This window comes from Euprymna scolopes, chromosome 1, assembly GCF_053919585.1.
Source record: "Euprymna scolopes isolate OS-2025 chromosome 1, ASM5391958v1, whole genome shotgun sequence".
NCBI classification, from domain to species: Eukaryota; Metazoa; Mollusca; class Cephalopoda; order Sepiida; family Sepiolidae; genus Euprymna; species Euprymna scolopes.
Window position 1 is genome coordinate 87,011,475 of NC_136482.1, and position 25,416 is coordinate 87,036,890.

Genomic DNA, 25,416 nt, shown 5'->3' on the forward strand with positions numbered 1-25,416 from the left:
CCTTTCAAAAACAACTTCATGGCTGGGAAGAGGTGAAAGTCAAGGGTGCAAGGTCAGGAGAGTCGGGAGGATGGGGCGGATTTCATAACCACACATCCATGCTTCTGATCTGGCAGCATGCAAGTTGTGGACCAGAGCGTTGTCCTGCAGGAGGAGGGTACCTTTGCTGATCTTGCCCCGTCTCTTGATTTTGATAGCTTCCCTTAATTTCCTCAAAAGTGAAGCATAATAAGCTCCTGTAATTGTGGTACTCTTTGCCAGGAAATCTGTCATCACTACTCCGTCATAGTCTCAGAAGACTGTGAGCATGACCTTGCCAGCGGAGGGCTGCACCCTTGCCTCCTTTGGGGATGGTGAGTCCAAGTGCTTCCACTGCATTGACTGGGTTTTGGTCTCTGAATCATAATGATGGACCCAGGTTTCATCCTGTATAATCAGTCTTTTTTGGCACATCTTCAAATTCATCCTCGAGCACTCAACGCGTTCTCACTTCTGGAATGATGTGAGCAACCTGGGAATCCATCTGGCAGACGCCTTATGCATATGCAAATGGTCATGAATGATAGTTTCCATAGACCCTCTACTATTCTTGACATCTTGGGCTATTTGGCGTATAGTAATGTGCCGATCTTCCAAAATGGCAGCTTCAACTTGACGGACAGATGCCTTATCAATGGCAAAAGGGGGCGACCAGGTCTGAGAGCTGTTTCTACAGACTTCTGGCCATGTTTGAATTCACGATGCCAGCGTTTTATAAGGTCATATGATGGGGCATTATCACCATAAGTTTCTTTCATTTCATCAAAAGTCTCCTGTGGTGTGCGTCCTTTCAAATACAAAAACCGGATCACTGCTCGACATTCAACAGACTCCATTTCACACCTGACTCAGTTCAAACACCTGTAAAACAGAAACCACAATTAGTTCAGAGCTGTAATTTGCCACATAACCTGTAAAGATATAAATCATTGCACATACAAAATTTCAGCTAGATCAAACAACTGCAAGTGGGTCAGGGACATTACTTATTGCACGCCCCTCGTATAAAAACAATCTTAATCTAATATCTATATAGATAAAAGGCAAAATGTGTGTGACCATTTCATGTATGTCTCGCAAAGGCTTTTTTTGCACACGGTCCCGGGGTCGTTACTATTGTTTAGAACTGTTTATATACCCCCTATATAATAATATCTAGGATTTGGGAACACGTGTAGCGTCTAGATTCACTTACAGCGACTTTTACAAAATTATTGCTATTTTGGCTTCTCACATGTTGATTTGGCTTTTTCGTATAAAAAGTGAAACTAATGCAAAACTAACACTGTTCTCGGCATTGCGCCGGGAACGTCCACAAGCAATCAGCTTTGATCGCTAGTCTATTATATAAACGCTAAAATGTGTGTGTCTATGTATGTATGTTTGCTTTTTGTGTATGTCCGCAAAAGACTTTTTTTAGGGGTACGCTCGGTGGGGGTCACTCATTTTTAAAACTTTTTATATGCTCCGTATATCATAATATCTAAGATTTATAAAAACAATCTTAATAATCTAAATAATTATGTTAGATTTCGTGGACATCAGTGTTGAATCATAATTCTACAAATTGAATACAAATAAAATTATGATTAACAAAACAAATCAAAAGTTACCAAAGATTTTCTCGTCATTGCTGAATGCTTTACTGATAGAAAAAATAAATAATAAATTTCTGCGGTGCATATGTTCTTTTTCCCCACTTGTGGATCGGCCATTTATTTACCTGTTTTCGAAAGTTTTACATTCGTTTTGAATTTTCTAACCTCCCATTTGCCAATTAGGAAGCCTTACTTATCTTAAGGCAACAATATCTGAATCAATATCGATTAGCTTATGTAGAAATGGTAAACACAACTTAAATCTAAAACTGAAAAATTTTACGTTGCCTACACACTTGTTGAGTGAAAGCCAGAATATGACAAACGAAGAACATCAGAAATAAACACTCTCTAATTAAATGATTGTTTACAATTATCATTTAAAAACGTCATCTCCAAAGAATCATCTACAATCTACATTTTGAATAAATCGTTTTGGGGTCATTTCTAATGGACCATTTAGACATATTATTTGTAAACAAACTAGGGTGAATTCTTTAGTCATCATTAGGGCTATGACAACAGCATATTCTTTTCATTGTTTTGACTCCCGGGTGTATATCTTATATGCTGTTATGTAGTGACTTGCTTCTCGGTTGATTAACTGTGTCTGTGTAGGATATATACTCGAGTCAAAATAATGAAAAGAATATGCTGTTGTCATAACTCTAGTCATCATCCATAGTTAATTGTTCAAAGACATCATCTGAAATGACTGCTTTAGTCACGCCCAATAAATCATTTACCATTGTAACAATCGGATCGAATCAAGTTAGAATCATCATCTTAAATGAATAGTTGTTGTAGTCATCTAAATTGTATCATTTAAAATTAGGTTCAAAACTAACGTACTGGATTTTATTTTAGAAAAATTAAATTTTTTACTTTGGTTAGGTTCACATACCTGGTATGATGACTTAGTAGATTTGTCCTGAAAAGGACAATTTATCGCCTGTAGTAATCAGTGAAATTTTTGTCTTGTAAAGGATATTTTTTGTAGCAGTGAATATTAAGATTTTATTTAAGGTCATAATGTGTTATATTCGACTACAACTGTTATTGACAGGTAAACATTGACAGAAGAGTTGCTACTACTGCTATGTTTATTGTCTGGCAAATGTTTTACAGTTAAGCTTTGAGTACTTGTGGTGGTCGTTGTTGTCATTACCAGCAGATAAAGAAGTGGCAAACAACGATGTCATTAAGGCACATCATTCGAACAATAACAATCCCTGATTCCTCATACAGTAACTCAAGTTAATTCATTCATGTACAAACTTTCTTTAAATATATTAAAATGAAATTTACCAAATGCCTCTCAGAACTAGAAAGAAAATCCACATGAAAAAAATACTGCTAGATTAACAGACTGACATCAAAGACGTAGATCAGAAACAAGCCATTGAAGAAACGGATTCAATTCCATTTGCCAGGCTGAGGGAAAAAATTGCCAGAGAATATGTACACTATGTACCAAAAGTCTGCAAAACACAGCTTGAAAACAAAAACAAAATAACTGTCATTAACCAACTTGACATGATAATATCATACAGCTTTGGTATTTTTGACTGATCAACAAAGGGAATTAACAGGTTAAACACTAAAACTGAAAAAATTGACATTTTACAGAGTAATGTAGAGAAGACAGTGTCTACTAAGTCTGTAACTACCCAGAGAATCAGAATATATGAGTCTCTCAAAAATTAGCCATCAACTTCTAGCTATTATAGTAAGCACTGGCCAACGTTTGATGAACTTTAGGAATTCAACATTTAAGATGGTATATCAACATCAAGAAGAAGGATCCATTATTCCAATAATCAAAGAAGCAACCGAACCCACGAGAAAGAATTTCAAAATCTATTGGTTGGAATCTCTTTAATAGAAAGTGAATTTCAATCATCTGATAGAATGCCTATCTCCAACAGAAGAATATAAGAAAATTGGAAAAAGGTAGAATGTCCAGTCTGAGATATAATTAAGTCTATTTTTGTCACATGCACTGAATCTGTCAAAGTGCTTGCTTCCATTTGATTTGTCAGAGTACACACGATTTTTTTTACAATCACTTATTAAGACCCGAAGGCCACTTGAGGATAAGGGTTAATAAGAGTTAATAAAGATAACAGCATAGTGGAGATTGGGTAGAATTTGGTTGCGGCTCATCAAGTACTTGTTTACATTGGATTTGAAGACAACCATGTTGTAGTGTGTTGGAAAGCAGGCCAGCAGGTGTGCAGTTGTAGGAAAAGACATTCTGCATTGAGTGTGTACTTAGATTTAGGTACAGATAAGGTGAGGGAATTGTTGATAGCGGTTGTAGCTAGACAAGTGCGTTTTGTGAAAGTTTGCCAAGGTAGACCATAGATTGAAGCTTAGCTGAGCGCTTATGAAAATAATGATAGAGCAATTCTCACAGATTCGCAACGTCTCTTCTGTGAGAGAAGGATTGCAAGAAGAGGAAAAGGCATCAAATTCGAGGTTTCAAAGCCAGTTTTGAACTCTGTCCTGGCAGGATAATGCAGCTCCTACCTAGATGTGGAACAGTGCTCCATTTTAGGACGTATTTGCCTCTAGTACAGGTAGAGTATTGTGTCGGGAGTGAAATACCTTTTGATGTGGTCGAATGATGCAACCATTTTTCCAGTGACCTTGGCAACAGATTTAACTAAATCTTCCATTTCAGGTCAGGGGTGAAGGTCAGTCCAAGAAGCTTGTCGAAGCAGGCTGCTTGTTTAAGACAAGAGATTTTCATATCAATTGGGGTTAAGTAGGGATCAAAACGTTGATAATGGAAAGATAGAACCTTGGTTTTGGATGTGTTAAAGTTAACCAGCCACCTTTTTCCCTATTGCACCACATACTCAAGGTTAGAAAAGAGAGACTCAGAGAGATATGGGCCACCAAAGTGTTGCCCTAGATGGTTGTGTCGTCTGTGTATATGTCGACAAATGAACTTTAAATGTGATTTGGAAGATCATTGGTGAAAATAAGGAAGAGAGTTGGGTCCAGGATGAATTCTTGAAGCATGTCAGCATTGATACTTGAGCTTCAGACTTTGGTCAATTGACAACAACTTGGATAAACCTATCGGAGAGAAAGAGTTCAATAGCTGAGAAGATATTTCCAGATATTCAAAATCTTGTAAAGTAGTCTTTTATGACAAACCGTGTCAAATGCCTTTGATATGTCAAGAGCTATTGCTCTAGAGAGGAAACCTCCGTCAGGAGAGTCACTGTTCCTATGTGAAGTTACAGACAGTACATCAGCTGTTTGTCTCGTAGGATATACACTGTATTAATTGTCACTAAAGGGTTTGTTTTTGTTGAAGTGGTTGAAATTTCTCTATTCAACATGGATTAAAGTAATTTACTCATGATACACAAAGGACTAATTAGTCTGAACTAAGATGCAGAACACTGAATTTTTTTATTTTGAATTCTAAGCAGATTAATGGGATTTTCCAATGTGTTGGAAAGCATTTCTCCTTTAGGCATCGATTGAACAGTTTTGCAAGAATGGATGCTAGTTCCAGTTGCAACGTTTTAAGTGCGATAACTGGAATATTATCAGGATTAGTTGCTGACATAAAGGTTCTTGGTGAGTGTGGTAACATCATGACAGCATCCTTGAGAGTAAATCTAAGGTTCGGGTCTCTGATTATAAGGCGGATTACGTCAATCCAGAAAAAAAACATTTATTTCTAGCATCCTTATTAGTGACATGGAAACAAGAATAGAATGGAAAGAGAGTTTATCCATCACTAGCTACCACTCACACAAATGCAGAAATTGAGATACTAAATAGAATGAGTAGATACAAAGAGTGAAAGTCATTGGAATATATACGGAAAGACAAAGATAGATAGATAGGTATATCACTAAATGCATAGAAAGGTAGACCTTTAAAAAGATAGATACAAAAAGAAAATATCAATGGAAGAAGAAAGGGTCGATCGTCAAATAAAGAAAAAGGTTCATATGCCGTAAAATAGACACATAAAAACCAACCAACAATTTATAACATGCACTTAATTAACACCAAGGTTTTGTAGAAAGGCAAAGTAAACATGCTAATCTGTGGAAGAAATAAGGGTTTGTGTATCACACCCAACTCAGTTTTTTTCTTTTTTTCGAATGACTGTTGCCTACTGTTAACAGGAACGATAACTGAATAGAAAGTATAATTAACTATGCGATTAAATGTTGTATTTTATGGATGAATTCATTTTTTATTTGTGAATATTTCCTGATTTTAACTGTTATAAACTGATCAGAATCGATGGCGTCTCTGAAATGTGGTCACCCTAGGCAGTCGTCTTGCTTGCCTAATGGATAACGTCGGTCCTGCATGTATTTAAAGAAATAAAAAGAAAAAAACTTGAAAAACTGTTTTATTTAAAGAAAATTTTCAGCTCAGACGTTTTCACTTGTTTTTAAACAAGATTGATCACTGGAAGAATACTTCACATAAGTAAATCCTTCTTAGGTAAAAGAACAATCCAAGTTGTCCTCGATGGTCGTACATATAAATAATATGTTTTAAATGCAGGAGTACCTCAGGGGTCTACCCTTGGACCTTTATTATTCCTAATGTTCATAAATGACCTCCCTGATAAAATTGTCTCTGAGATGAGTATATTTGCTGATGACACCACGCTCTATAACAAGTACGAGGGGAAAACAAATGTCTAAGGAAATGGCAGAAACACTACAGGAAGATCTCCAATCTGTAGTGGAATGGGGACATAAATGAATGGTCACATTCAATGCTGTCAAGACTAAACTTGTTTCCTTCAATAATTACAAGAAACCTTCTCAACCACCAATAGCAATGGCTAAAGATACATTACCTGAATGTACTTCTTCTAAACTCCTCGACCTTACATTCACAGGGAACATGAGTTGAAACAGATACATTGAGAGCATTGACAAGGCCACTCCGAGGAAGATGGGCTCTCTACCATGCTAGAAAGCTACTTACGCCTAAAGGTATCCTGTACCACCATTCGTTCATGTATGAAGTATTGTTGTTACATTTGGGTTGGTGCATCTGCTACTAGTCTCTCTCCTGAACAGAGTTCAAGAGAGAGTTGCTAATTTGAGAGGCCCTGGTCTAAGCTTCAACCTCTGTCCCATCGACGAAATGTTGCATCCCTCTGCTTGTTCTACAAGTATTTTAATGGTGAATGCTCTGACGAACTACAAGCACGTGTACTCCCTCGACGTAAATACTCCCAACAAACGCAACAAGCAGCAAAATCCCACTCCTACACAGTATAGTTTCTTCCCCAGAACTGCTAGACTTTGGAACTCCCTTCCAGGTTCCTGCTTCCCCAACTGTACTGACATGCAGAAGTTCAAGTGTAATGTGAACAGACATCTTGCTGCTCATCTCCCTACATAGTATCCCTGCAACTTATGCTCTCGATAGTAACCCCCTACATCAAAGTGGCACTGTGCCTTGTTTGGGGTGAAAATAGAATTTTTAAAAATTCTACAAATTTACTATTAGAAAATATATGGAGCAATATTATCATATTTAGGCTAGTGAATCTGTCCCATTTGGAGGGTCTTTATAAAGGTGCACAAACTTATCTGCAATTTGATTGGCCCATCCTTTCTTCTTTTCTACACCCCCTCTCTCTAACAGACATGATATTAGTAGTCTCAGCCTTTTCTATAAATACGAATGTGATCATCATTGTAAACATATCCGAGTTTCTGGATTTGGATAATTAAAATGTTCTATTCACACTTACGCCAGTCGTTCAGTGTTTGCTTCCTTCTTTTCAGAGAATATGGAGTTGTTGCCTGGTACCATCACTAGGGGATACAAATGGGCTTCGAACGTAGCTATTTTTATATCCGTCTGGAGTTCCCTCGTTCTAGAGGGGGAGTTACTCCTCACTTAAAGTCTACCTTGTCTCACATCTTGTCTTAATAAAAAACAAATAAATCACCCCATGGAGATTTTGATAATTTTATAGCTAATTTCTTTCTGTACATGAAGCATTGACACACACAATAAGACTGACTTTATGTTATCTGATGCCTTTATCAAGAGCCAGGTAAATTCCAAACTTGTTTACAGTATAGAAATAACGTGGGATTTGTGGAAATGGGTATTATTGATTGTTTGTTATCCACTAGTTTGACCATAACTAAATATGTTCATGCTAACAATATATTTTGACAGTCATTTTTAAGGACAGAAGACGTGGCTGTTTGCGTGTCTTTCTGGCATCACATACACAAGTGAGAAAACTTGAATTTACTCTTTAGTGCCAAACCATTTAGACAAGTATCCGTTGTCGTTATTTTCAACTAGTTTCTGCTTTCTGACAATAATTCTTTCTTGGATTGATGATTGACTCAACACCTTATTTTGCAGCCTAAAAACAATATTGCTAAACGGAGAAAGTTTTCAACAAGAAATTGTATTGAGAAAAGTTTACTGCAAACCACTTTATAACTTTGTAATTACAAGCAAAGAATATATGAAGCTATCTTTCACTTTTCTTCTAGGTAATAGAAAAGAACTTTCCTAAACACAATTATTTTCTCAACTCAAATTTGAACATACTTTTATAGCAATAGATCATAAACTTTTGAACAATCGGTAAAAGATGATCAAGAAGCAATGTAAAAATAATGATATATCAGAGTTTCTTTTATCTATATACGATAAGAAAACACTACTAAATTAATATTTCTTTAGTTTGTTTTGTGTTTAGGAGCACAATTGAACCATAATACTTGAATTTCTGTTTAAACTTTAATTCACAGCTGAATATATTTTCTAATTATCAATTAAATGTTTTCTAAATTATTTGCGAATTTCGAAGTGTCAGGATAATATTTTCCTTGTGGAAATATGTTCAGTCAAGGCATGAATTAACTTGATCAAGGAACTGACGTTGCAAAGAAAAAAAAAAGAGCGCACAAAACTTCAGCTCACTGCAGCAGCGTCGTCCATCAGTACTTTCTGTAGACTCGTTTTCACATCTCTCCCATCTGCTTCAGTGGCCTGTTTTTATAAAAGACAGAGTCCTTTAAATTTGCATATTTGCATATGTGCGCGAGAGCACACGAGATTCGGCGAGACTGCTTTGTTATATAACGCCGCAGGCGCCATCTTGGACCCTTTTCTGCATCATGACGCTGCGTCGGCAAAGTGCACACCGAGGCTGTTTAAGAGGTAAGCCTGCGTTCCCACAATTTTCGCCACAGGAACTACAAAAAATTATTCTTCAATATCAAAGACTAGTCATTGATTAATGTGAAATGCACAGATTGCAACCCAAACGTATCAATTCTCCCCCCCCCTTTGTCAAAAACATCGCTAATGGAATGTAAGGACTAAAGGACAAAATAAGTTAAGCGAGAATTACAAGGCTGCGAATGTAGATATAAAGTCCATTTTTTATTCTTAATAAATACCAACTAAATTCAACAAAACCACGGCCATTTTTTAATCAATTAATAATCAAATAAAATCATTTGTTTTCTTTATTATATATTGATATTTCCACGAGAAAATAATTTGAAAGCCCCTTAATCTTATGCCTACAATCAAATGGAACACATTAATTTTATCACAGGTTTATGTCTGACCGTGGAAGTGTTGATTTTTAGAAAGTAATAAAAATGATCTTGTGTATTTATCTTTATGCTTTTGAATAATTTGATATATATAATATACTGTAATATAATTTGTAATCATTGTTTAATCATTAACGCCAGACTACAGTAGTTGTGGGTTCGATCTTTGCCAAACTCAAGCCATGCTGATAACTGCTAGTTAACAAAGAAAGTTTGTCTATGAATATGTACTGTCAAAGGGGATGACTTAATGCAGGCATTTGCGTGCAAGAGAGCAAAACTATGACTCCTGTAAGTCGATTTCAATTCAACAGCAGCGTTCTTATGCTGCTACTATCGCTAATAAAACCAAAACCAAAATTAACTTTCGAATAGCTTAATATTCTGTAACAGGATCGTTTACCGGGAAGTGTCATGGTTTCTCCATGTTGTGGCGACGTTTCTAGAATGGTTCTAACGTCCAGGGCACGGCAACCAGGTCCCTGGGTGATAAACCCAAGCAAATGATAGACACATATTCTTTAGATCATGGCGTTGATTTGTCGTCGGTTACGTTTGCAGGTGAGTCGTTCCTTTGTGTTCTTAGCATTATTATTTGCAGGACCGTTGGGAATGAATGCTGTAATGAGTGACACACATTTTCGTATAAAAATTGTGGCAAAAGCTGTGAAAATGAGGGCTTACCGTTCAAACGACCTAGGTGTGCGTGTGTGCTTTGTCATCGCTGCGAAGCTAGGATAAGAAAGGAATTCCAAGATGGCGCCGACGGCGTTTTGTAATGGTATGATCTCGGAAACTCTCGCAAAATCTCGTGCATATATGCAAATCAGTTGGTCTTCGACAACTATAAATTCAGGTCGTTTTGGAAGGCAAGGCGGGAGGAAAGAACGGCCGGTTGGTAATTGTGTACGCTAGATCGTGTTGGTGGCGTGTCACCGTGTCTGTGTGTGTACTGATCGAACCGCTTTCCTGTCCCTTGCACTTTGGACTTTGAATTTGTTTAGATTGGACTTCAACTTCAAAAATAGAAATTCCTTTATTTTTACAATTGAAAGAGCATTTTAATTCGAGACCCGTTCTCGACAAAGTTGAGAGTCCACCTTTTTGCAACCCGACTTGTGCAACACACAACATCCAAGTGAACTATAATTAGAAACTATAGAAAAGGAAGAAGCCGGAGATAGATTAAAAGAGAGATGCACGCGTATATGTAAATAAGATATAAAGATATATGTTATTAAATTTCAGTAGATTGTTCAAAAGGTGAGCCCGTCATGTCAGTCATATTGATCTGATCTTTTTACATAGCTACCAACCTCCATTGCATAAACAACCTGGCCCAGCAGCCGTCACTCTTTGTTACCATGCTGTCAACCATAGCTGCGTTTTTCACGATATTTTAACACATTTAAAAAAAAATTTCTTGTTTTCTGAAAAGAACGAGAAAGGTCGGATATAAGGCCCCCAAATGTGGAGAGATGGACTCTCGCAAAAGAAGCTCTTTATTATCAATTTTCTTTCACATAATAATATAGCTCTGTTGACTTTTTTCAATAGGCATTTAAAAAGAACACGTCTTATAAAATAGAATATATTTCCGTCTATTACATTAAAATAAAGTTATTTATTTGGGGGTTCTTATAAAACTTCTTTAATTACTCTCACGATCAAAAATTATGTTATGTTTCCCCTTTTAGCGTTCTCACCATTAATTTATCTATAATTTGGAACATTTCTCCAACTCTGTTGAGCACGAGTCCAGTCTAAAGATAAACTATTAGAAACAACGGCATACAAGTATACTCGCATTGTTTTATCCTTACCCTTTCCACCCATTCTTTTGCACATTTTCATCCTTTTTTTTACACAGTGATCACCACTTATCAAGGCCGGGAAGCCACTCAGAGATAAGGGTTATTGCAAGTACATTACGTTAGTGTGGAGATTTGATGAAGTGTTTACTTAAGGGGGCGGTTTATTAGGAATTTGTTTACATTGGACTTGAAGACATCCAAGTTGTAGTCAGGTGGGAAGCAGGTAGACGGAACAGAGTTCCACAGGCGTGCAGTTCTAAGAAAGAAGCTTTATTCATGGAATCCACGTTTTGATTTAGGCACAGATAAAGAGTGGGGGAAATTTTTCACAGTGGATTCAGCTAGACGGGTGTTTTTCGTGAAAGATTGGCGAGGGGGGACCAGAGATTGGAGTTCAGACGAGCACCTGCCATGGAAATAACGATAAAACAAGGATAGGCTCGCAACGTCTCTTCTGTGGGAGAGAGGTTGCAGGGTAGAGAAAAGGGCATCCCTCACTAAGCCACGAAGTTTATTTTGTACTCTGTCAAGGCAGGATGTGCTTGTGTCATTCCTTCTGTTGCTGGCTTCTCAACTTACTATATTTGTTTTTATTTCCATTTATATGCCTCAGTCACTTATTTAAATATACAATGAGTATCCTATGCAAATTATCAACATATGTTTACTATTAATCAGGCTGTCTGTGTAAAACTATATCTGTATTATCTAATTGTTTGAGTTTCTGTGTGTGTACATTTCCCTACAAAACTAATCCGTCAATTTTCAGTCTACAGACTCAAGATTTGACATAAGTGGTATTGAGATTTGGGAAAATCTTTTTAATCAATTTTCGGCCAGAAATTTGGCTGTCAAGGGGTTAAAGTTCAACGATTTGACCTTTGAAAACTCTATCAAATTCGTCTGCTAATTTTGGGTCTGAACACTTGAAATTTTAGATGTCGGGTACTTGGACATGGATCAAACTTTATAATTTGATTTGAGCCATCAAAAAATGTTAAGGGGTCAAAATTGGGGTCAAAGTTAAAACAATTTTACCTCTGCGGTCTCTACCACATTACTCAACCAATTTTTGGTGTAAATATTTGAAATTTCACATAAAATGTATTCCGACATAGCGCAAGCTTTTTCATCTGTTTTTGGCCGAGAATTAAACTGCCAAGGGGTCAAACTTAAAAAGATCTGACCGTGGCGGTCTCTAGCAAACTATTCAGCCAATTTTGGGTCTAAACATTTAAAATTTTACATAAAGAGTATTCAGACATGCAGCAAAGCTTTTTAATCACTTTTAAGGAGAAAATTTGGCTGCCAAGAGGTCAAAGTTGAAAGAGTTTTCCTTTGCAGACTCTACCAAACTCCTCTGCCAATTTTGGGTCTAAACACTTGAAATTTTAGATGTAGGTTACCACGACATGAATCAAACTTTATAATACATATACATATGAACATAAAGTTATGAACAGTACATAGGGCCGAGCAAAGCCGGGCTGAACTGCTAATATATATATATATATGTATGTGTGTGTGTTATAAATAGAAAAAAACGCTTGCGCATTATGTTAAAATTATTTATTCCGCAAAAAAATTATTCAAAAGAGGAATCATTCTTTAAAATAAATGTTATCATTATCCACAACTTTCCGCAAACAACCCGTAAGCTTTAGATTTCTTTAAAGTACCAATCCTTTGGCTTTGAAGTAAAAATTGCTGTTCAACTTCATTGGAAAATTCAAATTGACGATCCTTATTCAAAACTGCATACAACCAAAAAGACTAGCAATAAGAATGAAAAATTGAACCACGCGGAATTTCCGCCGCATCTAGGCTTTTTTCCTGAAATTATTCCATCTGAGTACTCTCTATTTCGATTTATGAAAGCACGCTGATTTATGTCTTTTGGTGAATTTAAAGAAGATTGCCAATAACTTTTGGATTCAGAATGTATACTTGGTACTTTGGCCCAATTTAAAATTTTGCCGTAATTATTTTTATTTTGAAGGAATTTTTTTGCATTTAAATAAATTATTGCAGATTGCATGATTATATTTAAACAGCACACAAATCAGTATTCATAAATACGCACACACACACACACACACACACACATATATATATATATATATGATATGATATGATATGTTTTTAAATAAAGATTAATTATTATTTTAAACCTACAACCGCGTGTTTCAAACTTATGTCCTCATCAATGTAGAAAGTGATAATTACTCACAGTCAAGGGATTTGAACATAATCACAACGTCATCGTTGACTTCGTTGACTGACATTCAACCTCCAGGCTGCCAAAATCAGCATAAGAAGTAAAGGAAGTAAGTTGTATTAACACTGATTAGATGGACATAAATAGTAAATAGTCTGATAGTATTCAACAAAAGTCGTCGGAATATTGCATTGTGTTCACGCTCACTCCTTATTTTGATCCGTTAAGGAGAGCTCAGCTTTATTCTTAAAAGGGCCTTATAATAATAATATTTTAAAAATATAACCTTAATAATTATTTTTGAACTTACAGATTCGTGTGTTTCGAACAAGTCTCCGTCAGTGTAGGAAGTGATGATTTAACTACCAGTTGTGGAATATATACTAGCAAGAATCGTTAACCGGCGTTGTCCAGTGGAAGCATGCCCCCCTCAAAAAAAACTTAAACTATGGCTATTGTTGGTGGCCAACCCCCCAACGTCCTAATGTTAAGAACGGCTTTCGGAATAGACACCCCTCCAACCTCGCCATGGTAAAGATGGCTTTTGGAATAGACACCCCATTTTATGAGGGAGGTGTTGTCAAAGTATTTGCCCCAAATTTAACCTTGATATCCATTGTCAGCGTACTCACCCGCAAGGAATATAATCTCCGCCCCCCCCCCAAAAAAAAATAATTGGGGGTGGCAGTGTCGGGCCGACAGAAGTAGATTTGTTTATCATGTGTAAATACAAATCTGGCGGCAACTGAATTACATTGCGTAATGTATATATTATATCTCAAAAACTACTTGTCTCCACCAAAGTTAAAAGAGATTATCTTATTAAGCATAGTCGAAAATCTTCAGAAGTCGTCATTTTAAGGGAATTGCGGAGGTGGAGCTAAGGTACAAATTTATTAAAAAAAAAAAATGTCTGATTAGTGTCGCTAATGAGTCCGGAAAACAGAAGTAAACAAAAATAGCAGTATATAACAAATAGGTGTTTCTATAGGCAATGTAATTTAGGGTAAATTTGTAGTTTAGCAGCGTAAATTATTTGCCAGGCATAAACATTTTAAAAAAATATTTATTTTTATATAAAACACATTATTAGATCCAAAGGCTTCAATATAACCAGAAAAAATTCATTGTTTCATCATTTTTATGAGGCTAAATGTACAATATTCGAGGCCGCCGTATCGTTGTAAAAATTTGGCCTTTTTGAGGTTTGATAGATCGGCCTTTTTGAAGTCCAAATTTGGCTTTTTTTTACGTTTTTCATGGAACCAAGTTTAAATTAATAGCAGGAAAAATTTGGCCATAAAAAGTCAATCTGTCAAACTTTAGAAAGACTAAATTTTCAAAGCAATATGGCGGCCTCGAATATCGTAAATTTAATCGAATATAGAACGATGAAAAAATAGTAAAAAATGTCAATTTTTTTTTAATTTCAACCTTTGGATCTAATAATCTATATATATATATATATATATATATATATATATATAAATGTAACTCTTTGTTCGTTCGTTATCAATAAAATCATATTTCTACATTACCAATTTATTTGAAAAGGTCAGACAGTCTATCTTTAGAGTCGATGAATGTTTTTATGTTATTAAAATAAATTAACATCGCATATTATAAAAATATTAAATAAAATAAAAATATTTTTGTAAGCCTTTTCTGCAAGACTGTTTTTGGTAGAACTGAATTTCCGTTTCAATTCATTTCATACACCACGATTTGACGAGAGAAATTACAAGATTTCATTTTCTGTTTACTCGATAAGTAAAAAAAATCCCCTGTTTTAAAAATTTAAATTCATTTGTTTATCTTCCAAATTTTTTAATTAAAAATTTTTTTCTTTGTTATATCAGGCAAAAAAAAAAAAAATTGCTCGCCAGAAGGTGCGTTTTGAGTTGAAACATAAAAGTCGGCGTTGTAAAAATCATTTTTTTAACAAAATTGGCAGTACACGTTTTTTTGTTTTTGTTTGTTTTTTTTTTATATTTTTGTTTTATTTTGTTTTGGGTTTTTTTTTTTAACAGTTGTTTCGATATAAGAAAATAATAACTTTTTTATTATTGAAACTATAAATTGTTAGGTGAAAGTACAGGTTTTTTTCGAAGAAAATTTACGGTTTGGTAATGTGCTTAAATAATATTTTTATTTTATTTTATTTTTTCAGCCATTCTTACCATAGAGAGGGGAAGGTATTTTGTAACTATGCTGTGCTTTCAACTAACAATTTATTATTAAAAAAAGATATCGTGAAATTATAAAAAATAAAAAGATATTGTGAAAGTTGAATTTAACTTAAAAAAAACAACAGGAACGACGTGTTCACCGTTGTAGCTGGAGCCTATTTGGCAATAGGGTCCAATTCGTATACGTTAGCCGATTAATGTTTTGTTTTTGCTTTTTTTACCGTAAATTATTAGGTTAAAGTTTTATTTTTGTTTTTTTTTAAGAAAACCTTTTTTAACAAAATTGAAAGTACACCTTTTTTTTGCTTTTTTTACAGAAGTTGTTTTTATACAAGAAAATATGAATGCTTTTTCTTTATTAAAGAAATTGTAAGGTGAAATACAGAAAAGTTTCTACCAAGAAACCCGTTATTTTTTTCAGCCATTTTTACCATGTGGAGGGGGTGGTGTTTTTCACTATTCTATGCTTTCAACTAACAATTTATTAAAAAACAAAAGGTAAATTTTCACATTCGGTCCACCTCCACAATTTTTACATGGGTAGGTTGAGGGTGTTTATTCCGAAAGCCGTACTTAACACGGGGAGAATGGTGGTATTTATTCCAAAAGCCGTTTTTAACATATGGAAGTTAGAGGGTGTTTATTCCGAAAGCCGTTCTTAATATGGGGAGGTTGGGAGTGTTTATTCATGGCCGCCAGTGAATTATAGTGCATAGCACAGGTCTTTATATCTCGAAAACTACTTGCCCCTGCAAATTTTAAATGAGATTTTCTTATTCAGCATAGTCGAAAATCCAAAAAAAAGTAGCCATTTTAAAGAAAATTGTGGAGGTGAACCTAATGGAAAAAAAATACCCCCCACCTACAAAAAAAAAAAAACAGATATCGTGAAATTTAAATTTAACTTGGAAAAACTATTTAAAATTGTGCGGTACCAAAAATAAAATTAAACAGAAAAATACCCCCTTCGGGTTTGTACTTGCATAAAGATTTGAAAAAGTTGTCAACAAAAACAAATATATAACAAGTAAATATTTCCAAAGCTAAGATAAGTTACTTTTCTACCTAATTGGATAAGTTTTTAGTGTTTTTATTGGGTTTGTTCTACTGTACATATAGATTCGAAAAAGTTGTCAAAAAATAAATGCATGACAAATATTATCAAAGGCAAGATATGTTACTTTATTACCGAAATGGATAGTTTTTTATTTTTTTTAATGTAAAATGTTTATTCGGCTTTGAAAATTACAAATGGCAGCAGACTCTGTGTTAAACAAGTTAAGTTTGGGAAAATGAGTTAATACTAAAAACTATACAAAATACTGCTAAAAACCACCGAATATATGTCAGCCTATGTCACAGTAACACATATTGAGTGAGTTCCTCACAGTATTTTGTATAGTATTTTTTTAGTTTTAACTCATTTTCCCAAATTTAACGTGTTCAACAGTCTGCCACCATTTATATTTTTCAAATATACCGATAAACACTGCATGTTTTTGAACCGATTAAAGCTTTTACACTAAATAAAAACATTAAAATCTTATCCAGTTAGGTAGAAAAGTAATTTATCTTGCCTTTGATAACATTTATTTGTTATATTTATTTTTCGACAACTTTTTCTGTATCTGTGTTTAGTAACACAAACTCGTTTTATTTAATGCAATATTTAGTCGGCTAAAAAACAGTGTTTATCGGTGTATTTGAAAAATACAAATGATGACAGACACTGTTGATTACGTTAAGTTTGAAAAATGAGTTAAAACTAAAAAAACTATACGAAATATTGTCAGAAACCCACCGAATATGTCAGCTTACATCGCGATAACATATAATCAGTGGGTGTCTGACACTGTTTTGTATAGGTTTTTAGTTTTTAACTGATTTTCCCAAACTTAACATATTCAACAGAGTCCGTGACTATTTGTCTTTTTCAAATACATCGATAAACACTGTGTGCTTTTCGAACCGATTAAACATTTTACATTAAATAAAAACACTAAAACTTATTCAGTTAGGTAGAAACGTAATTTACCTTACATTTGCTTTCATTTATTTGTTTTTGGATAATTCTTTCGAATCTGTGTATAGTAAAATATTAATTAAAAACCCATTTTTAATACAAAAAAAAACCCTCGATTTAACGTTTCAACATTTCAGCAACGTTCGGCTTAATCTAGTGATTGTTGGTCGAGCCCAAGCCATAATTGACGGTAACTCCCGAGGATCCGGATCCAATTCTGCAAGAGTACAATTTTTTTTTTTACTTTTTGGAGTGGATTGCTGTTCTAAGAATATAAGAAACACATTTTCTCTTTTTATTAGATTTTTCCATTACACCAAATTGAGCCACAGCAACGCGTGGCAGGGTACAACTAGTCTGTTTATATATTAAAAAAAGATTTTATAATTTGTTTTACGACTAAAATTGTGTTTGAAAATTACATAGGATAGTGGCTAATAGTCTACACGTAATGAATTTGTATGTGTCATCTGTTATTGCAAACCTATGCTATTTGGGTCTAGAGGAGAATTTCTGCAGTCAAAATATTAAATAGGATATATATATATATAAGTGTGTTGTATGGAGACGATATGTTTTATTATTAATCAACTCTACACCAAAGGGTTTGGAAGAGAAGATAAAAGTTTGAAAAATTAATGTAAAAATATCTATTGACACTAACAACAGTGTAGTTAATTTTCTTGATATCACATTGGATTTAGTTAATAATACATATGTGATCTTTCGTAAACCCAAGCACAAATTACTATGCATAGATAGAAACTCTAATCTACCACCTTCTATTAAAAAATTCATTGTTCCTCCTATTTCTAAAAGAATTAATAAATTATCTAAGAACAAACAGGTATTTAATAAAAACATGTCATACTCTAATGAAGCTCTATCTAAATCAGGTTATAAAAAAGATCTATTTAGCAAATCTAATAGTGATACTAACAAATCAGTTAGATTTAATCAATAGAGTTGAATATCGTATAATAATGCCATAGGAAAGAAAATTAAGCGAAAAAATATCAATAGGGCTACTAACAATATTGATGAAATTTCATTACATAGTAAGCAAAGTATCAATAAGGCTAATGGGCAATACTTGAAAACAAAACAAAATACAGATAAATAGAAGGCGGTCTGCTATATGGTTTAATTTGCCACACAGTAAAAATATTTTCCCAAACATCGCAAATTTTTTTTACAGTATCCTTGACAGAAACTTTCCTAGGGATAGCAGATTAGGTAAACTCTTTAATAAGAATACAATTAAATTATCTTTTTCAACTAAAAAAACTTAACAGGTTCTATAATAGGAGACAATAACACTTAAATACAAAATGCATACCAATCACAATTGGCACTTAGACCAAGGGATAACAATAATAAGAGTGAAAGTAATTGTAATTGTAGAAATAAAATAAAATGCCCATTAAATGGAAATTGTCTAATTACAAATGTAGTATACAAATGTGAAGTAGTTACTGTAAATGAATGTAAAGCTAATGTCAGTTTCGTAAGTACTACATTAAAAGAGAAATATAGAAATCATGTGCTCATTTTAAATGAAACCAAATTTTCTCTCTAATAGATTCATAAGATTAGTGGTTGATGGGCAGAAATCAGAAGCTCACAGTATTAATGCTGGAGTCCCTCAGGGGTCCATCCTGGGACCAAATCTCTTCCTAATCTATATCAATGATCTTCCAAATCACATCCTTAGATCATGTGAAGACATTTTTGCTGACAACACTACTATCTAGGGCAGTACATCAAAGGTTGTAAACGATCAAGTTCTCTCTGATTCTCTCTCATCTGATCTTGAGCATGTGGTACAATGGGGAAAGAGGTGGCTTGTTACTTTTAATGCATCTAAATCCAAACTCTGTCTTTATATCATCAACGTTCTGATCTCCATCTGGCATCAAGTGAAATGAATGACTCTTATCGTGGGGTGGCTTCATGTTTTGAAAAGTTCCTGGGCTTGACCATTACACCTGATCTGAAATGGAACACGTACACCAAATCTGTTACCAAGGTCGCTAGGACAATGGTATGGTCCTTCTATCGATCCAATAGATATCTTACTCCTGATGCAATTCTCTATATAAGAGCCAGGTACGTCCAAGGATGGAGTACTGTTGCCACATCTTGGCAGGAGCTGCTAGAAAGACTTTATCCTGCCTTGTCAGAGTTCAAAATAGACTTCGTAGCCTAGTGGGAGATGCTCTTCTCTTCCCTGCAACCTTTCTTGTAGAAGAGACGTTGCGAGCCTATCTCTGCTTTATCGTTATTTTCATGGCAAGTGTTCGTCTGATCTTTAATCTATGGTCCCCTTCGCCAAATTTTCATGAGAAAAACTCGTCTAGCCAAAATCACTATCAATAATTTCACCAACTCTTTATCTGTGCCTAAACGTAAACTTAGATTCCATGAACAAAATTTCTTTCTTAGAACTGCACATCTGTGGAACTCTCTTCCATTTGCCTGCTTTCTGGCTGACTATAATATGGTCGTCTTGAAGTCCAACATAAACAAGTTCATGAGGAGCCGTCCCCCTTAAGTAATCCAATTTACCAAATCTCCACTACTAACAATTACTATGATATTGTCCCATTGTCCACTGTACGCTTATTAACCCTTATCCTCGAGTAGCCGCTGACCTTGATAAGTGGTGATTCTCTTGTAAAAAAAAAAAATATAGATCTGGATAAGCCTCCCACTTCTTTAGCTAGATATGTTAGAAATTTAGTAAGAAGTAACATTAATTATAAACTAAAATGATCAATTCTAGGTAAAACAAATAATAAGAAAAAAGATGTAACTTGTGCACTTTGGAATCTTTTCATATTGTCACGTTAAATGATAATTTGTTAAATAAAAAACAGGAAATCATCCAAGGTTGAATACATAGAACGAAATATTTGCTAATATATTTCAAACCTATGATAAATGAACACTAATAATATCAACTATAATCCATACATCAGATCTAGAGTAAGATATATATTGTATTAAGGATTTCATATTATAATCAGAATATAAACGTAATTAATATAGTTTGGGCATAATATAGAATTTATGATTACATTAATCTGTAGACAATAATAAATCTGAGATTATTTGAAGTAATAAATGTGAATCATTGAATAAATAAAATTTGGGGTAGACGGTTAAGTTAAATGAAGAAAATATACAATGCAATGCAAGACTCGATTTAAATTGATTTTTTCTTTGAGGTCGTAATGATTTTGTTCAAATCGCTCATACTAGTATATTTAATGAAAACGTACTTTATGTAATAAATACTAAGGTATTAACTTTTAACAATTCCAATGGAAAATAGATTATAAGGTATACAGTGCTGGGAAATTCTTAGTGTATATTCTGAATCAGATTCTTGGTCTGTAAGCAAATAATAAGAATAAATTCTTTGAATAATACCGACATCACTTTGTTTCATTAGGAATAGATATCGTAGTTTGCTTTAGAAGTTTAAGTTCTTTCATAGTTTTAATAAAGATTCTATTTATATTCATAGAATATGAGCTTACGTGCATTTTAGGATGGAATGTTGGTATCTCATTTTAAAATGAACTAGTGGATACGATTATGATATGAAGAAAATTAAGAGGGTATGCAAAAAAATATAAAAACAAAATAAAAAATAAGATACATACATATGAATATATATATATATATATATATATATATATATATATATATATATATATATATATATATATACGAATATCATTGGGTTCTACGATTATCCTTAATCCCTATAGATTTAATAATTTATAGTATATTGAATTTAGAAAATTGTAAATCGTTTAGTTTTAGTAGTGTTTCTTTGTCTATTTTGACACTTATGAATTTTTTATTTTCTGCAATAAATTATGCTAACCTTTTTAGTAGAATAAATTATACATTAAGTAATAATAACGAATTTACGAAGAAACTTATTATAATAATACTAAATAATAAAATAATTACTAAAAGTGTATTTAAATATCTATGGTAATATTGGTTCGTTCTGAAGTCAAGCCTGGGTCTCTTTACACGTGTGGGCTAGTGCCAAGATCTGCTTCCACACCCAGGGTCTGCCAGCGGTCACCTGATTGCACCAGGGAATCACCACACTCATCAGCATATCCATCCAGATACACTTTAGTTTTGACTTCTAAGCCGACTTTGAAGGTGTGAGCTGGCATGACGTGACCTTCACTTGAGATTACACTGTGGCCGGAAACTTCATTAAACTGTACCCTTAAGCATCAAACCGTCCAGGTTTATATTTTAAGGGTGCTGGCAATGGTCTTGTTGTCATAACTTGGATCGGCAGAGAGAATGAATTGTACAGTGGCACATCTCAATCTCGCTCATTGAACATTGTATCATTTTCAGACATGATAGAAGGCTTATATCGCTCTTGGGATTTTTACATAACTGGTCAACTAGTAGATGGTCTGCAACAAAAATGAAAACCGGTTTTCATCAAACAGAAATGGAATCATGTCTTTTCTAGGGCGACAATTTTATCATTCCAGTCTGTTCTATCAGGCAACGTTGGATTTCCGTGCTAGTTTAAATGCAAACGATTAGTAGTATGTTGTTTCCATGACGATTTACAAATGGAAGAGCTGCAGGCCGGATGCAAGTACTAATTGAACTTAACTAAAAACAAAAAATAGCATTTTCTTGAAGTTTCGATTTCTGATACTTGGGTGAAACATGTATCTTAGTAGTAAAAAAAAAATGTTACATGATATGGGAATAAACAGTGTATCAAAATCGGACAAATTAATGCCTATATTCCGATGCCAAAAACGATTTTGTCAACTTCTTTTTGCTTGTTTATGTGTAAAATATAATTTTCTGCTGCTTGTACTAATGATCAAATGATGAATATTTACCTTTTAGTGAAATTAAAATCTATGTATTACCCTCTATAAGTGTATGTTTACGCTTGCAAAAAATATCATTATATATTGCATGGGTTCTTATGGTAATCTAAAAAATAAAACAATAACACATTTAGAGGTATCAGAATTGGAAATTTAGAACACAATCGATAATCGTGTTGGAATTAAGAAATATATTGGAATCGTCCCATCACTAGTATATATATATATATATTAGTGATGGGACGATTCCCATACATACATATATGTGTATATATTTATAGATGTACTTCTGTACGTTCTTAGTTGTTTTCGTTTTCATCAAATGTGTTTTACACTACGCATAAAAAAATCTTCCATCCTAAGATATGTATAAGTTTTCGTTGAAAAATGTGATAAAAACTTGCTGGTACGATCCGAAAAAAGGCATCCAGTTGTGTGTTTTTGTAGATACAGGTAGGAGTTTTTCACCAAAAGAATGCCGGAGGAAAAACACTTTTTTACATGCAAGTTTTTGAGCTGATGTTGTGCATATCCAAATTTTTTGCCATCAGCGACTAAGCTGTAGTGCGTGATTTCCAATACAGGTTATCGCGTACAAATGTTTATTGAGAATGGCGGAAAACCTTCTTTTTGAAATACTTTTTACATTTTTTTTTTTTTTTGCCCTTTGGGCAAGGATTTAAAACCTAAAATTTCTGTTCTTATCTTTTTCAAATTACATTTATCCTTGAAGGACACAATCTACTCCACAACTCCACCGTTATTTCTTTTTGTTCTATACTTATATTCCTACTCCCACTTGGAAATTGAACTGCTTCGTTTCGGTGCTAAACATTTCTGGTTTAAAAAAATAGTTGGAGAATCTTAATAATCTGATTTTATTTTATTTCCATGTTTTTTTTTTTTCTTTCTTCGAATATTTGCTGTTGTTCCACTGGCCATCGTTTATCAATGAAATTGCATGTAAGATGCTGTAAATAAAATTGGTTTTAAACCATTGGGGATAATTTTAGTCTACAGAGTAAATGTGATGTTGCGAAGATGGCTAAAGTGAAAATGTGATGGACGAAAAGTGATAGACAAACGTGACATAATGAAAAAAAAAATAGTGCTTAGACAAATAGGTCAAACTGCATCTAGTTGAGATTGTGACGAGACGATGAACAGATATCTCTCTAGACACACAACACACATGTGAAAACTGTATCTAATTTGTTAAATTTTATTCATATTATTAAATTAAATAAACAATCTAAAATGTAGTATCTGTTCTTAGTCAGAAGGTAAAGGTCCTTTAAATTTGAGGTAATTATTATTTTTTATCCCAGTCCAAAATGCTGGATTTCCCTATATAAAAAATCAACCTTGTGTCTAACTTTGCTGTGGTGGGGAGGTAAGTACAAAGGAATTCTTTACGAACTTGTCTTAAAGACATATTTGAATCCTTCGCTCTTTCCTTAAGAATCAGTATTTCTTTTTAAAATGTTTCTCTCTGTGGTTTATTCTTGCTATAGCACTTAAGTACTATCAAATGTTGCTCGTAGTGCAGTGACTTACTATTCGGAAACCTTTTGAATGGAATCATCTCTGCGATTTGTTCCTTTCCTTTTGAAAACCTGTTTGCAGACCTTAAACATCTCTGACTTTTTGAAAAAGAACTTCAGCTAAAACTTGAATGTGCGATTCGCCATGTAAAGATCTGTTAATGGAGCTAAAAAGAACTCATTAACCCTGTCGTGATGGATTGCTTCATTCATTCTAAATCAGCAAGAGATATGACTATGTTATTTAATGATCAATAAAATTAATGAGAAATGCATGTAAACGATCATTAACTTGTATGACTCGAAGTCATTAGAATATAGTTATGAGGAGTGTTCACACCTAATGGCCAAACATTTTCATTGGACACTTCAATTCAATGTAATTTACAACTATCAATAATGTTCAAGACACCCCCCACCCTTCTCCTTTCCATTCTGTAATAAGAGTTTTATTTTCTTCCTTTTCTGAAGGAGATATCAATGGTGGAATAGATACTAATGCAGACTATGTAATTCAATCACTTATGTTTCTGAAGTTTTTTAGATTAAGTTGAATAATTTATATTATTTGGACTACTGTTCTTATCTTGAGTGATATTTTTACAACGTTTCTGTCGATGTAACTTCCGATCTACTTCAGATATATCTTGTCACACCGAGATTTTTTCTATTAACCTTCTGCACAGATTTCAAACAGAACACTTCATTTAATTCACTACATTTGACCAGTGTAAAATTTATCCTAATGATGAATTTGTTACGCTTGTGCCGTTATGTGGAGCGTTTAAGTTGCTTATTGTAGAAGCAGGAAGGTCCTGAATCACATTAAACTTTCGAAATGTCCTGGCTGCAGTAATCAAGTAATACAATCTAGTAAGTCACCTAAATGAACTGTTGTTCATAGTCATAATTGATAATATGCTTAAGTTTTAAATTTTAGATTCATCTTTTGATATCTTTCCCAGCCTATTAAGCTTATCCGTATTCATGAGTTACACTAGCCATTCATATTCTGGTGAGGAGGAACCAGGATGTATTCATATTCATTATGCCAACGTCCGACTCATGGGCAAGAGAAAAGTTGATATTAAATAAATAGAAAAAGTGTTTTCACAAGCCATTTCAGTTCTACTCTGCCATAATCATTTAGTGCTTTAGTAGTTTATATTTGATTGAGATGAATGACTCTGGAAGATTTAATTAATTTAAAACCATATTTTGACTAAAATTTTCTTGCTGTGCGTTAAGGCCACCAATTTTTTTTTCTTCTCATATCCACGCATGCATCTGTATAATATGCTGCTGCAGTGTGAAGCTAAAAGACAATGGCTGCCACCCATATGTAGAATAAGCGACGACAAATGTCCATTTAAGGTTCCATGTTCGCCATCACGTCGAGTCGCCAAAAAATGTATGTGACAACTATCTCTCACTATCGTTTTAGAATAACTATTGACTTTCACAAGTAGGCTTGCAGAAAAGGGTTAGT